We start from the raw sequence: 17042 nt of genomic DNA, 5'->3' as shown, positions 1-17042 counted from the left end.
ACCCTGTCTCTTGAACGTACCCGTCACCAGGGTCTTTATGAGGTCGCCGTGAGTTAGATGCACTGGCTTGGCAGAGGGTGGGGCCCATCCCTGGAGCCCCTCGCCTGCCGGCGCGGGTCACCAGCCTCGCCAGACGCGCCCCAGCCCACCCCGACCTGCCCCTCAGGCCCCGTGTCACCAATGCGACCCGAGGCACTTGCTGAGGTCTGTGAGGGGCCACGCGCAGAACAGCAGAAGGGCGCAGGCCGCGTGCAAGGTTCAGTCCGAGTGTCCAGCTGAGACACTGGCGTTCATAGGCTGCGAGAGCGCCACGACCCCGCCTGGTCTTCACCGGACAACCGTCCCGGAAAGTTCCCATCTCTTCCTTTCTGAAGGCGGGTGGAAACCGTCATCTGAAGCCGAACGTGTGCTGCCACTTCAGTAGCCCAGATTGTGACGGGCGTGATGGCCGTCCACGCTTGAGCCCAGAGACCACGTGGAGGCTGCACGTCCCCACGCGGCGCTCGGGGCCATAGCCTGCTGGGAGCCGCTACACGGTCCGTGCTGCGTGTGCCTCGCCGCACGTGGGACACGGCAGGGCACTGCTCCCATCACTCACAGCAGTTTATCGTCACTGTCCCGATTCTGCCTAAACCGCAGGGCACTCTGAGGGGGGCACAGTCGGGCCCCTACTTTCTAGGAGAGGATGGCACACGGTGGGATCCGGTGCTCCTGGCAAATGTGCTCCATCCACACTCACGTCAGTCCCACCAGCGCACGGCTCCTGGGCGGGGGTCCTGGAGTCCGCATGCGAAGAAGTCCCGTGGGAGAGTCTGGGGCAAAACAGACCGTGGTCTACGAGGTTAGCGCACACGGGGCTCTGCGTCGGACGTGCACAGACAGGCCGACCTGGGACACAGGCCGTCCCGGGACACAGACAAGCTGCCCTCGGGCACAGACAGGCCGTCCCGGGACACAGACAAGCTGCCCTTGGGCACAGACAGGCCATCCTGGGACACAGGCCATCCTGGGACACAGACAAGCTGCCCTCAGGCACAGACAGGCTGTCCTGGGACACAGACAAGCTGCCCTCGGGCACAGATAGGCCATCCTGGGACACAGACAAGCTGCCCTCGGGCACAGACAGGCCGTCCTGGGACACAGACAAGCTGCCCTCGGGCACAGACAGGCCATCCTGGGACACAGACAAGCTGCCCTCAGGCACAGACAGGCCGTCCTGGGACACAGGCCATCCTGGGACACAGAGAAGCTGCCCTCGGGCACAGACAGGCCGTCCTGGGACATAGGCCATCCTGGGACACAGAGAAGCTGCCCTCAGGCACGGACAGGCCATCCTTGGACACAGAGAAGCTGCCCTCGGGCACAGACAGGCCGTCCTGGGACACAGGCCGTCCCGGGACACAGACAAGCTGCCCTCGGGCATAGACAGGCCATCCTGGGACACAGACAAGCTGCCTTCAGGCACAGACAGGCCGTCCTGGGACACAGGCCATCCTTGGACACAGAGAAGCTGCCCTCGGGCACAGACAGGCCGTCCTGGGACACAGGCCATCCTGGCACACAGACAAGCTGCCCTCGGGCACAGACAGGCCATCCTGGGACACAGACAAGCTGCCCTCGGGCACAGACAGGCCGTCCTGGGACACAGAGAAGCTGCCCTCGGGCACAGACAGGCCGTTCTGGGACACAGGCCATCCTGGGACACAGAGAAGCTGCCCTCAGGCACGGACAGGCCATCCTTGGACACAGAGAAGCTGCCCTCGGGCACAGACAGGCCGTCCTGGGACACAGGCCGTCCCGGGACACAGACAAGCTGCCCTCGGGCATAGACAGGCCATCCTGGGACACAGACAAGCTGCCCTCAGGCACAGACAGGCCGTCCTGGGACACAGGCCATCCTGGGACACAGAGAAGCTGCCCTCGGGCACAGACAGGCCGTCCTGGGACACAGAGAAGCTGCCCTCGGGCACAGACAGGCCGTCCTGGGACATAGGCCATCCTGGGACACAGAGAAGCTGCCCTCAGGCACGGACAGGCCATCCTTGGACACAGAGAAGCTGCCCTCGGGCACAGACAGGCCGTCCTGGGACACAGGCCATCCCGGGACACAGACAAGCTGCCCTCGGGCATAGACAGGCCATCCTGGGACACAGACAAGCTGCCCTCGGGCACAGACAGGCCATCCTGGGACACAGACAAGCTGCCCTCAGGCACAGACAGGCTGTCCTGGGACACAGGCCATCCTGGGACACAGAGAAGCTGCCCTCGGGCACAGACAGGCCGTCCTGGGACACAGGCCATCCTGGGACACAGAGAAGCTGCCCTCGGGCACAGACAGGCCGTCCTGGGACACAGACAAGCTGCCCTCAGGCACAGACAGGCCGTCCTGGGACACAGACAAGCTGCCCTCGGGCACAGACAGGCCATCCTGGGACACAGAGAAGCTGCCCTCGGGCACAGACAGGCCGTCCTGGGACACAGACAAGCTGCCCTCGGGCACAGACAGGCCGTCCTGGGACACAGACAAGCTGCCCTCAGGCACGGACAGGCCATCCTTGCACACAGACAAGCTGCCCTCGGGCACAGACAGGCCGTCCTGGGACACAGACAAGCTGCCCTCGGGCACAGACAGGCCGTCCTGGGACACAGACAAGCTGCCCTCGGGCACAGACAGGCCGTCCTGGGACACAGACAAGCTGCCCTCAGGCACAGACAGGCTGTCCTGGGACACAGGCCATCCTGGGACACAGAGAAGCTACCCTCGGGCACAGACAGGCCGTCCTGGGACACAGAGAAGCTGCCCTTGGGCACAGACAGGCCATCCTGGGATACAGACAAGCTACCCTCAGGCACAGACAGGCTGTCCTGGGACACAGGCCATCCTTGGACACAGAGACACTGCCCTCGGGCACAGACAGGCCGTCCTGGGACACAGAGAAGCTGCCCTCGGGCACAGACAGGCCGTCCTGGGACACAGACAAGCTGCCCTCGGGCACAGACAGGCCATCCTGGGACACAGACAAGCTGCCCTCAGGCACGGACAGGCCATCCTTGGACACAGACAAGCTGCCCTCGGGCACAGACAGGCCGTCCTGGGACACAGACAAGCTGCCCTCGGGCACAGACAGGCTGTCCTGGGACACAGACATGCTGCCCTCAGGCACAGACAGGCTGTCCTGGGACACAGGCCATCCTGGGACACAGAGAAGCTACCCTCGGGCACAGACAGGCCGTCCTGGGACACAGAGAAGCTGCCCTTGGGCACAGACAGGCCATCCTGGGACACAGACAAGCTGCCCTCAGGCACAGACAGGCTGTCCTGGGACACAGGCCATCCTTGGACACAGAGACACTGCCCTCGGGCACAGACAGGCCGTCCTGGGACACAGGCCATCCTGGGACACAGAGAAGCTGCCCTCGGGCACAGACAGGCCGTCCTGGGACACAGGCCATCCTGAGACACAGACAAGCTGCCCTCAGGCACAGACAGGCCGTCCTGGGACACAGACAAGCTGCCCTCAGGCACGGACAGGCCATCCTTGGACACAGAGAAGCTGCCCTCGGGCACAGACAGGCCATCCTGGGACATAGGCCGTCCTGGGACACAAACAGGCTGTCCTGGGACACAGACAAGCTGCCCTCGGGCACAGACAGGCCGTCCTGGGACACAGATAAGCTGCCCTCGGGCACAGACAGGCCGTCCTCGGAGCGGTCGGTGGCAGGCCCTCCTCCCGGTCAGGAGGCCTGTGACGCAGGCAGACGGTCTTTGTTACACGGCAGGGTGAACGGGAGGAGGCAGACGCGTGTGGGGGGCTGGAAGCAAATATTTATTCCCGGAACTCTTGCCACTGGCCCAGGAGCAGATAAGGTTGCGTGACAAGCTACAGATAAATGAAGTCCAAAGTCACCTGCAGCCCTCGGGCCGTGCACACGCAGGAGCGGCCCCAGGCTGCAGGCCGAGCCCGGGCGGCCTCCTTGCCCCTTTGGACAGGCAAGCCCCTCTCCAGCCCCAGGGGGGCAGCTGCCAGCTGGGAAGGACGAGGAGGAAGCGAGGGCGGAAGGGGTGAGGTGAGGGAGCACAGGCGGGGGCCTTCCTCGCTCTGCCCTCTGGGGTCCCCCCCATGAGCCTCGGAGCCCCAGCCTCCCCGCCTCGGCTCTGCCTTCCTGCCCCCACCGCCGGCCCGCGATGGAGCTTCTTTGCCTCCCTTCACTGTCCCCACCTGACCTCCTTGCCAGTCCCTCCCCAGTCACCCAGGAGCCCCCCGCCCCCGTCAAAGGTCTCTGACCGATGCCTTGCAGACGCGTCACACCCCCCGCGTCCCAGCCCTGCCCCCACCCCCAATGCAGTCTCTCCCTCCCATTTTCTGTGCCAGGGAAAGGTCCCTCCGTTCCGGCAGCGACCTGGAAGTTCTCAGGTCCCCGGCCGCGCTCCCGCCCTCACACCCAAATACACCGCAGCACCCCTACCTCGCCGAAGCTGCCTGCAGGCCAGCCCACCCGGCTCCGCCGGCCGCCCCCTAACTGGTCTCCCCAACGTCAGTCCTGCCCCTTCCCCAGCCGAGCCCCCCCCAGCTCATGCTGAATGCCCGTCAGAGGGGGTCCTTCTAAGCCGTGAACCAGGTGGGCTCCCGCACCCCTAAGACCCTCCACAGCGCCCCACCGCCCTCTGAGGAAAGTCCAGACTACCTTGTGCACCTGAGGCCCCTCTTCCTCTGGGCCCGGCTCCCCCACCCCCACCCTCACCTCTCTCACCCCAGACAGCCCAGAAAATGCAGAAGCCCCCTCCCCCTGCAAGATCCACCCACCCGGGTGCCTGCAGGGCTCAGGGCATCGCTTCACCCCTCCGCCTAAGGACCCCCCGCCGGGGCCCCTAAAACCCAGCTTGGTGGGAGGAGCCGGGGCGGGGGGGGGGCCTCGCTGGGGCTGATGCGCAGAAGACGGAGGGAGGGGATCCACTGAGGAGCGCACGATCCCCTCTGTGTCATCACAGGTGCCCCTGACCGTTCTGCGGTTCCTAGGGCTGTGCGGGGTGGTGCCCATGGGTAGCCCAGGCCATCACGTGGGGGGCTGCGGGGCCAGAGGGGACACAGATTTCCACTGGGTCTTGTAGACCGGGTACTTTAAAAAAATGCTTCAGGGGCGCCTGGATGGCTCAGTCGGTTGAGCATCCAACTCTTGGTTTCAGCTCGGGTCGCGATCTCACTGTTCGCGGGATGGAGCCCACACCGGGCTCTGCACTGACAGCCTGCCTGGGATCCTCTCTCTCCCTCCCTCTCTCCCCCTCCCCTGCTCCTGCTCGCTCCCTCTCTCAAAATAAATAAATCAACTTAAAAAAAATAAATAACAATAAAAAGTGCTTTAGTTCTTTAGCTAAAATGCTTTTAAGGACGCGTTTGTGAATAGTGTCACCTCTGTACAATGGAACCCCAGGGGGCCGAGGGGAGGAAGCACTCGGAAGGCTGGCTGGTGCTTCCTGTTAAGTCTACACGGAGTGCGGGGCGGTGGGCACGGCTTTGCCCCTCACGCTAAATGGTATAGGAGGTATATACAAATATACAATTAAGTTTTATAATAATATATGTCATATGTGTAATACAGTGTATACCTCCAATAAACATATATTTATATGTCTCTTTGACCCTGCGGGCTATGTTGAAGGCATGTGTGTGTGTTTGCACACTCACTGAAGCCTTGTGGATGAGTAGACACCAAGTTTTGTGGGAAGGATGTGAAGGGAAGGAAAAGTTTTCAGCTTCTACTCTCTAGACGGTTGTTCTTTGCCACGAGAATGTATTTCATTAGTAGTTTGTAATCAATAAAACGTTTGGCCAATCTTATGCCAAAAGATGGTATTGATATTATTTCATATACATTATACAAAAGAAAAGCCAACAAGAAAAACCACGGCTGGCCGGAATAGAGGGCCTAGAGTATTCATACGTGTTGAACGTGAGGCGGGAAAACCCTTTGAAGAAAACGTGTCTGGCTTTCCACCCACCCAGCAATTCCAACCCTTGACTGACATCCTGGAAAAATTATCAATGAGCCCCACATCATGGACCCAAACGTTCATCCCAGCACTTTCTGGAAACCCACGCTTCACTCAGTCGAGAAGGATCCGGGAACGCGGTAAATTCACACGGAGGAGCAAGCTCCAGCGATGAGCCAGGCAACGAACAAACCTGAACCCGTGACCCAACGCAGGCAAATCTTACAAACGGCATTGAAAGTGAGCTGAAGAATTTCAGGTCAGAACAGAACGATGCCATCTACACAGAGTTTTGCGAACAGGCAAAATAATATTGCCCGCTAATTATAGAGGCAATGTTACCAGGTGAAGCTATAAAGGCGGCCAAGGGAACGTCACACACGAATTCAGAGTGTGCTCTGAGCTCGGGGAGGGAGGGGTGCCTGGATACGTCGGGTGTACCTGTAAGGTGCCCTTCCTGCAGCTGGGGACGATGCCCGTTGTATTTTTAGCTCTATGGGTCGTGTCTGAAAAATCCTAAACGTTAAAAGTCCATTCAAGCAGCAGCCGTTGACACACTCATAGAGACGGGAGGTAGGACAGAGGGTGGCAGGTGGGGGAGGGGGCGGGAGCCCCTGTGTCCTGGAATGGGGCTGATATTGGAGGTGGCAGGAAGTCCCGGGTAGAGGCGACGGCTGCACAGTACCGTGACCGTATCCAGTGCCGCCGAATTGTACGACTGCGATGGGAAAGATAGCAAATGCAACACTGTGTTTTACCACCGTAACCCAAGGAGAGACAGATAGTCGCTGGACCCGCGCTGAGCCAGGCTCCGGGGACACGAGGTGAGATGCCGTCCCCATTCTGGAGACACAAAAAGAAGTCTTCAAACCCACGCAGTCTTCCAGAAGCCGCCCAAGGCCGAGCGCAGACGGAGGGCGTGCACGTGGTCACATCCAGAAATGCCCTGCCCAATACCAGCTCTGGGAAAGACACCAAGCAGTGGCCGAGCCCCCGTCCACGTGGTCCGGGGCGGAGGGGATACGGATGGCCAGTGCCTTCAAGGTCACTGCTGTGAGCCTCCCTCGGGCTCCCCGCCCAGAGCGATTCACCTGTGCAGAGAGGAGACCTTGGAGCAGTCAGGCCGCTGCTGGCAACAAGGACCCGGGAGGCCGCCGATGCGCGGGGGGCAGCGCGGGGGGGGGGGGTGGCGGCTGACACTGGCCTTGCTGCCTGGCGTGCTCCCTGTCCCCGAGCTGCCTGTGAGATCCAGGCGAGTGTCAGAACAGTCTGATGGGTAAGCAGGTGGTTTACTGCACAGTAGCCCGAAAGGTACCACCTAGAAGAACCGCCCCCCGCCCCGCCCGACATCATCCTCAGCAACCAGATCCCCTGACTCATCCCCACCACGGCCGCAGGCCTTGGACGCCAGGCCATTACTGAGCCCTAATTTTAAGTCTCCGCCACGCTAAGCACTTTGCCGGTGTGAATCCACTCACCCTCGGGCGTTCTATCTCCCCCACTTCACAGATGAGGAAACCAGCACACAGAGCTGAACAAACTGGCTGAGGCCACCCCCTGGTGCCCGGGGCACAGGGATTTGGGCACCAACTGCCCCGTGCCAGAGTCCATGCCTTTGACCGCGGAGTCAAATGGGCGTCAAATTTTGCCCGTTCATATAAAAATGAATCTGGGTGGGGGGGACACACATCAGTTCACTTTCCCTTGTAACTACCTCACCAGTGGGCGAATGATGCATGGCAATCGGCGGACGGCCTCCCAGCAAAGCCCACGGGTTTGGGAAGGAAAGGGAAGGAATAGCCCTGAAGCAGGGAGGACTGCGAGGCCTCATGACAACCCAAGCGCCCAAAACAAAGGAGCGGTTTTGTGCGAGGAAAACGAACTGCTCAGAGGGCGCTGGGAGTCAGATGGCGGAGGGGTGGCCGTGGCGGCTTGCAGCCCTGGGGGCATCGATGGGTACCCGCTGCACACAGCAGTGTGTTGAGACTCACGTTTAGAAATTTACATTTCGGATCTGAAAACACCACTCAGCTAGTGACCAGAAGACTCGGTTTCCAGGCCTGCCTCTGCCAGTAACCGACCGGGACACCAGACGAGCCTCGTCACCGCGGGGCGCCAGGTGCCTCTTGTGGAGCTGTGGGTTGAGTGCGAGGCGCAGGAGGGACCCGTTGACCCGGATACTCTGCCTTCCTGTGAGTCACCCTGGGCTCCAGGGCTTTGTCACTGGGCTCACAGGAAACAGAGTCAGAGGGTAGAGTCCACAGGGCAGGTGGGCTCACGGACCCTGGCGGCAGAAGGCACTGGGACACCGGTGAAGGAGTGACTCGGGGTAGTAGTTTTCCAGTATTTGGATGGAAAAGTCCTCTGGACGCCCTGTCCCCGGGATGTCACGGGCTTAGATCTGCCCCAAATGTGAAAAGAGCTGACGTCCCTGCTCGGCGTTATCAGCATGAGGCTTTGGATTCCAGATCAAGTCTGGTCCTGCTTGGAGAGAGGAATCAGGACTCACTGGTTAATTTGGTTTGAGTCACCACCAGAACTCTGCACAGGTCGTGATTAATGCTCGTGCTATTTAGGGAAAGAGTCACAAAGCAACCAAAACGCTTCTTCCTCTTGCCCTGCCTCCAACCCCACTTGGCTGGCACTGGGCCTTTGTTTTACCAGAATAACGCAGACAGAGCTCGACCGTGTGGGCCACACAAACGGGAGCCTCAAGCAACCGGACCGTCTCCCTGCGCATTCCGTGCGACCAAGAGGCACTCGGCACAGAGTGGGCTTGGGCTGCAGGGGCCGGGGTTCCAGCTCTGTGCCTGGCGGAACAACAAAATGGTTCTTCAGCAGCCCCCATGGCCTGGCCAGACGCTCAGGATCTGACCCTAAGGTCAGGACCGACAGGCTCGGCCGCCTTCTCTGCCCTCCGTGATGATTATCTAGGACGACAGTCCCCTCCTCGAAACCAGGAGAGCACAAGCTGACGCTGATCCTGCAAAGGCAAACAGCCACCAACTTCCAAAAGAAGGAGGTCTGAATGAATGTTTGAGGACAGACTCATAATTTTTGCCTGACTCCTTAAGGGCTCATTTTTTATTTTTTTAAGTGTTTGTTTCTTTTTGAGAGAGAGAGAAAGACAGCGTACGAGCCAGGGAGGGGCAGAGAGAGAGCGGGACACAGAATCCGAAGCAGGCTCCAGGCTCCGAGCTGTCAGCACAGAGCCTGATGTGGGGCTCAAACCCACAAACCGTGAGATTACGTCCTGAGCCAAAGTCGGATGCTCAACCGACTGAGCCACCCAGGCGCCCCAGGCTCATTTTTAATGGAATATGTCCACAAGTATCAAGCTGGGGTAAGAAACGAAGAAGATACCCTGACACTGAAATAGTGCAGCATTTCTGTCTGAAAAACCTCCAGTCGCTCCCCTGCCACTCACACTGGGAGTCATGGCCTTCACCACGCCCCCTACCACCTTCCCCTCTTCTCGGGAATGTGATCAAGAAACAGGCTGTAACCCAGCTGTCTCCCAAGCTGTACCCATCAGCAGTGTTTGGGGGACAGGGCCCCCAAGAGAAAGAGTCCCGAAGAACCATTCTTGTCCGCTTGTGAGGCCACATGAATGCAAGTATCTCTCTATCTGGCCACCAACTGGAGCAGAGACGAAACGTTCACCTTGGGACATCTTCCGTTTCACTTGGAGCAGCTTTTTTGGTTTTTTTGGAGCTTGTCACTTGGGGCAGAGCTCAGCCCCACTCAGCAGGTGCTGAAACATGAGTTTACTGAAGGCCGGTGCTACAGGGGGCTCAGATATTAGCACCTAAAACCCAGAATAACTACAGGGGGGTCATTTTCCATCACCCTTAGGTGTCCTCCTAGAAATAAAGAAAAAATGAATAGATGAGACACAAAAATATAAAACATCTGGGCAAAATCAGAGTCTTGAGAACATGCCTGCAGCAGGTGTGGTAAGGAAAAGTGAGTGTCCTCTGTGAGCCACCGGTGGACGCAGAACTGACACAAGAGGAAGTCGAGCGGCCCACAAACACCGGCTTTGCAACCAGGCAGGTCTTGCACACGCAGCAAGCCCCGTGCGCTGTGTGTGCACACGCCCTGGAGGGCGGGGGTGAGTGTGCAGTGTAAACGTTTGTGCCTCCAACATTCTTCAAGATGATTCCATGACACCTGCCATGCGGCCTTAAAACCATTCGTGTACTTTGGTCCACCAACTCTGCTTCTAGAAATCTATGCCGAGGAAGCAACAAAATATTGCTAAGGAAATCATACAGTGTTGTTGACAGATAAGAACCAAAACCTTGTTTGTAACAGATAAAATTCAAGGGGCCCCTGGGTGGCTCACTTCGGCTCAGGTCGCGATCTCGCAGTTCGTGAGCTGGAGCCCCACATCTGTCTCTGTGCTGACAGCTCAGAGCCTGGAGCCTGCTTCATGTTCTGTGTCTCCCTTTCTCCCCCTCCCTGCTCCTGCTGTGTCTCCTCTCTGTCTCTCAAAAATGAATAAACGTTAAAAAATTTAATAGAAAAAAATTCAAACCAAAAAAGCATACCCAAATCATAGCCCGTTATTCAACCATTAAGAAAAATCCTATTTACACAGAGTCTTTAAGAGTCTAGAAAACATGTATGAAGTAAACATGGGAGAATGCTATGTTTTAATAGGCTGTATAGCTCAACCATTTAACATACGTGTAAGAACAGAAAGGGAGGCAAATGTAAGAGACTCTTAAATACAGAGAACAAACTGAGGGTATGTGGGGGTAAGGGGTTGGGGAAGGAATACATTAGCAAGTCAGAGTGGACATTACTGTGGTTTTCGTTTTCTTTCTTTTTCCCCCTTTTTAAGTTTCAATATTGTATAAATGTCTGTACTAGACATTTACAGTTCATAACATGTCTACTATTAGACATTGACCCCTACGACCTACACCCGTGTTTAGGTGGTGTCCCGGTAGTGGTGACGGCACGTGCCATCTGGGTGTGGCAGGGCAAACCCGAGTTCGGGACACCTTGAGGATGCAGGTTACTGGGATCTCGACACAGCAACCCGGCAGCCGCCCCCTGCCCTCCCGCTGGCACCGGCCACCCCTCTGCCTCAGGCTCTTCTGGAACGCAGAAGCCACTAACCCGTTTGTGTCACTCCCCCTCGACTAGACGCTGCGACTCTTGGGAAACAGGTCTTACCCGTCACCGTGCCTCCAGTCTAGCCTGCCTCCTGCAACATAGTAAACACTCAATACATGCATGTTGAACAAATAATTGGCATGTGACAGGCATCAAATACCCCCTTGTTGAACACATAGGACCAAGAACAAAACGGCACAAGAAGGGAGCAGGCGGGGGGGATGGGATAGTCAGCAAGCTGTCTCCAGGTCAGGAGTTGCCATCAATCACGCACCCCAGGAACCGCACAGCACCTCCAGCGGCAACCCTGGGTGGGGGCAGGAACCCCCTCCTTCCAGGGCACCCCCCCCCGGACCCCGCACCCTCCTACCACTGCACATGCTTCGTTCCGGGAAGGAAGTGGAAAACACATTCCTTTCATCCCTCAAATGGTCAGGTCTCCACCTCCATCCCAGGGTGATGGATATCCTCGTGTCCCCGCAGGCACATCCCCCAGGCTGCCCCACAGAGCTCATTTGGAGGAAAGCCTAGAAGGCGCAGGCTGGAGTGGGCACCCTGGGCAGCTCACACAAGCATGGAGAGCTGGAGGTCACCCAGCCACCTTCGGGCATCTGGTCACCCAATGCCACCTCAAATGAAGACTTCTTTACAGAAGGGCCCTTCTTGCCATGATAAGAAATGTAGACACACAGTCTGATGATATTTTAAATCTAGTATATTCTAGGGGCACCTGGGTAGCTCAGTCAGTTGGGCGTCCAACTTCGGCTCAGGCCCTGGTCTCACATTCTGTGAGTTTGAGACCCGCGTCGGGCTCTGTGCTGACAGCCCAGAGCCTGAAGCCTACTTGGGATTCTGTGTCTCCCCCTCTCTGCCCTTCCTATGCTCATGCTCTGTCTCTCTCTGTCTCTTGATAATAAATAAACGTTAAAAAAGTTTTTTTTAATCTAGTCTATTCTAGAAAAACCAAGAGCATGGTTATTAAACTTGTGTCCCCTGTAAAATGTAGAGACAAGAAATTAAAAAGTGAGCCCTTCATCTCCTTGGTTATTAGAGGGAGGAAAGATACTTGCAAGCAGTGGCCAAGTTCATTGCTGTAAGTCGCAAACTTCACAAAAATCTTGGAGCTGGTCTGCAGAATTACAGTAAGAAAATGTTCACCTTGTTGAGATCCCATAAGGTAGATTTTTCTCAGCAGGGTCAAGACACCTCCACACCACAGCCCAGGGCTTGGTGGCTAACAGGCAGCTGCGTGAAGGCTCTGTTTGGGAGGAATATCCAGGCTCGTGTCTCAGATGGGAGGATGCGACTCGGGGGGACGTCTTCACTGTCATCAGAAAGGAACGGCATCATTGCCACATACTAAGCAGCGGGTCACGGGCCTGACGCTCACCTCCGTTTTGTGGCAACATCTTCCAGTCCTGGTCCCCTGCGATGTACAAGCAGTGCCCTGCCCCCCCTCCCCCCCCCCCGACCCTGCACACCCTTCATCTGAACACCAGGAAGGTCCAGTGCCCAACGCGGGATATGCCAGGTCTGGGCAGATTCTGGACAACCCGGAGCCTCGGGAACAGCACAAGGCACAAGAAAGGCAACATCAGCCCTACCCGTGAATTTCCTGAATTCTTCAGTTTGAGTGAGTTACCAAAACAATCCCGGAAAGAAGTACTTTTCAGTGCAAAAGAAGGAAAGCTGGGGAAAACCCAGATCTCCTCTCTTTGGAATTCCTGAAGCCTTCTCTGGATTCTTAGGGACATAGTTTGGCAGAGGGTCATGATCTGATTGCTTCTGTGCTTCAAGAATGATTTCCAAGTGACTTCATGTAAATCAAAGATGGTAACCCTTCTCTTGCAAAGAAGGAACATCCCCGACACCCCACAGAGCACGCGTGATCTCCATCCTGCACGAACCAGCTGGTTCCGTGAAGACACAAAAGAAAACACAAGACACTGCTCCTGCCCTCAAGAATTTGCCAGAAACTAGAATTAAGAATTTTCTATAGGAAAAAGCTGGTCCTAGGACACCACATACACTCATGAAACACCCACGGGGGTGCCAGGTGCCGGATGCCGTAAGGAACCCCAAGCTCCCAGAGCCGGCACCTGCCTCCCAGCGTCACAGTGCAGCCTACGTGAGGGGACTGTCGTGGCGCTTCCTTGTGGCCATGAAAGCACAACTCACATCCGAACAGAACAGCCACCTTACTGTCCTCTAAAACGTAAGCTCCCCGAGGGAGGGGACGTTGGTTTGCCACCTCAGCATCTCAGAGGGGCATCTGGCACAGCCTGGGTTCTTAGACAATACGTGTTGGATGAGTAAATGTATTGTCTCCTGCAAATCATCAGGCCACCTGGGAAGGAATATTTTGGACCATGGGTCTATGCTTCTAGAAGGGAAATATCTAAAACCTTTTGTGCGACACATAACAGGAAGGCCAAAAACCCTCCGCTTATCCCCAGGGCGTCATAATCGTTATGAAGCTCCCCTCCAGAAGACACCCATATGTTCTGCTGTTTTCACGCCGGGGGCCGTCCCTATCCTTTCTCTGTCTTTCCTTATTGAGGAACCGTACCTGAGACCACATCCAACCATTTAGGCCTTTTCACCGTAGGTGTTAACCCATAAAAGAAATCACAGTGGCTCCCCTACCCATCACCATTTAATACATCAGACGAGCCATCACAGTGGCCTGATGTAATGGCATTTATGGGCACTGGCAAAGTCATGACCACTTAACCAGAGCAATTAAGCCGTGCCTTGCTCTTATTATAAGACATTGACTGGTGATAATTTATTTTTTCCAATGCGACTGACACAGAAAAGGTGATATGCATACCTACAGAACATTTGTATCAAAAAACCCCACTTCCTGCCATCATTGTTCATAGCTGCATTATACCTGTCCTCCGGGACGATAGTGAAATACTGCTTTCACGTGGGCTCGAGCATATTTAGCGAGGCATCCCCAGAACCAGGCGCTATCATAGAACCCCAGAACTTTTCTAGAAATCAGAGCAGACCTCAGCCAAGCTTCTCACGGATCAGAATACCAAGATCCAAACATCCTGGTGGCCGCCAGCCCCTGTTCCACCAGGAGAGGGAGGAGGGACAGGACCCCAAGTCTCCACCCGGAGGAAGAAGGCCAGTTGAGGACAGGGCTTTAGGACATCTTTCTGAAGCTGGGATCACTAGATCAAAAGCTGTGCACATTTTAAAATAGAGGTTTTTAAAATAATCTTAAAGAGATTCAAGTCTACACACGGTTTTAAATAGAGCTTTAAAATATCTGTCCCCCCAAAGGGGGGGGAGCTAATTCATACTCGCCTCTACCTGTGCACCTTTCCCAAAGTCAAGTGTCAGCTTTAGACATCCGTTGCTGGTTTGATGGGCTGGTGGGCAGGTCTGCGCTTGGAGAGGAGCAAGAGGAGGAAGGAGATGCCTCGGTCAGGTGAGGACAGACTGTTCCAGAAGCCCAGCCGGTGGGTAGGCCTCTGCCGTACGTCTCCTCGTCACAGCCCTGATCACCAGAGCTATCCTGGGCCCTGTCTGTCCCCGGTGCGCGGGCCCTGGAGCTGGCATGGTCTCCTGTTGTTGGACAGACCCCGGCCGGCCACCTCGGGCCCTGCTGTGTGTTAACCCCAAGGTAACGCGCAGATTCTCGCGTTTTCTGTGTGTGCCAAGATGGGAAAAAGTGAGCGACAGCCAGGCCAGACGACAGGTAAATGCTCTGTACAGAGGCTATCAGCCGCCCTCTGCCTTCGGCCTCTAACTGCCTGCAACACACACTAACTACCTCTTCTGGCTTCAGGTCACCTCTCCTGCTGCCCAGGGACCCCTGTCGTCACCACCCGGAACCACACACCCGCATGCTCCACCGCCCTGAAGGAAAACCGCCATCACAGCACAGCTGCACTGGCCCCTTCTCCACCGGGGCCCCTCTCTGCCCGGTACAGTCATTCAAGCAGAGAGACAGAGCATCGTCTGGTACTGTCTCTCCCGGGGAACGTCGGTACCGTGGCCATCTCAGGACCTCGGCCAGGCGGGACACCGTGGGACGGGTCTTCAGGCCCTTCACCGGCCTGGCCTTGCAGAGCCCTGTCTGCGAGACTGTCCTCCTGGGCCGTGGGCCCCTTGCCCCAAGCCCAGCGGCCCCTTTCCTCTTCTGCACGCAGTCCCAGGGTTGGGGTCCGGCAGCCTTGTACGTGCTGTTTGTCCTCATCTTCTGTCCTCAGACGGCACCTCCAGGGCCATCTTGCTGAAGAGAAAATGTAGGCCCAGCCTAATGGTCATAGGCAGGAATAGCAGGACCCAACCCGTCTCCACAGCTCCCGGATGGAGAGCCTGGGCGCTTTATTAACCTCTCAGTGCTCAGTCTCACCTGTAACACGAGGATAAGGGCAGCACCGTCCTTCCCAGGCTTCTGTTTTAAATGAGTGAATATGTGTAAACATTTAGGATGGTGGCTGGCTCAAGGTGACATTATGCAAGTGACAACAATAAGGGTGTTTGTGGCAATGGGGACACTACACAGTGGTGATGATGATGATGATGATGGTGAAGGTGGTGACAATGATGATGGTGATGGTGGTGATGGTGATGGTGGTGATGGTGATGATGCTGATGGTGGTGATGATGCTGATGGTGGTGATGATGATGGTGGTGATGATGGTGGTGACAATGATGATGGTGATGATGGTGATGACGATGGTGATGGTGATGATGGTGATGATGGTGATGATGGTGATGATGATGATGGTGGTGACAATGGTGATGATGGTGATGGTGATGGTGATGATGGTGATGGTGATGATGGTGGTGATGATGATGATGGTGGTGATGGTGGTGATGATGGTGGTGACAATGATGATGGTGATGATGGTGATGACGATGGTGATGGTGATGATGGTGATGATGGTGATGATGATGATGGTGGTGACAATGGTGATGATGGTGATGGTGATGATGGTGATGATGGTGATGGTGATGGTGATGATGGTGATGGTGGTCATGGTGATGATGGTGGTGACAATGGTGATGATGGTGATGGTGATGGTGATGATGGTAATGGTGGTGATGGTGATGATGGTGATGACGATGGTGACGGTGATGATGGTGATGATGATGGTGGTGACGATGGTGATGGTGATGGTGGTGATGGTGGTGATGATGGTGGTGACAATGATGATGGTGATGAAAATGGTAATGGTGACAATGGTGATGATGGTGATGGTGGTGATGGTGGTGATGATGGTGATGGTGATGATGGTGGTGATGGTGGTGATGGTGACAATGATGATGGTGGTGATGGTGATGGTGGTGATGGTGGTGATGATGGTGATGATGGTGGTGATGATGATGATGATGGTGATGATAGTGATGGTGATAATGGTGATGATGATAGTGGTGACGATGGTGATGGTGATGGTGATGATGGTGGTGATGATGGTGGTGATGGTGGTGATGATGGTGGTGACAATGATGACGGTGATGATGGTGATGATAATGGTAATGGTGACAATGGTGATGATGGTGATGGTGATAGTGGTGACGATGGTGATGGTGATGGTGATGATGGTGGTGACGATGGTGATAGTGATGGTGATGATGGTGGTGATGATGGTGATGATGGTGACGATGGTGATGGTGATCATGGTGGTGATGGTGCTGCTGCTGCTGATGGTGGTGATGGTGGTGATGGTGACAATGATGATGGTGATGATGGTGATGATAATGGTAATGGTGACAATGGTGATGGTGGTGATGGTGATGGTGGTGATGGGGATGATGGTGATGACGATGGTGACGGTGATGATAGTGATGATGATGATGGTGGTGATGATGATGGTGGTGATGATGATGGTGGTGATGGTGATAATGGTGGTGATGGTGGTGATGATGGTGACGATGGTGATGGTGATCATGGTGGTGA

The sequence above is a fragment of the Panthera tigris genome, chromosome A2 (genome assembly GCF_018350195.1).
Source record: "Panthera tigris isolate Pti1 chromosome A2, P.tigris_Pti1_mat1.1, whole genome shotgun sequence".
Classification (NCBI taxonomy): Eukaryota; Metazoa; Chordata; class Mammalia; order Carnivora; family Felidae; genus Panthera; species Panthera tigris.
Note: the sequence above shows the minus strand (reverse complement) of the source record.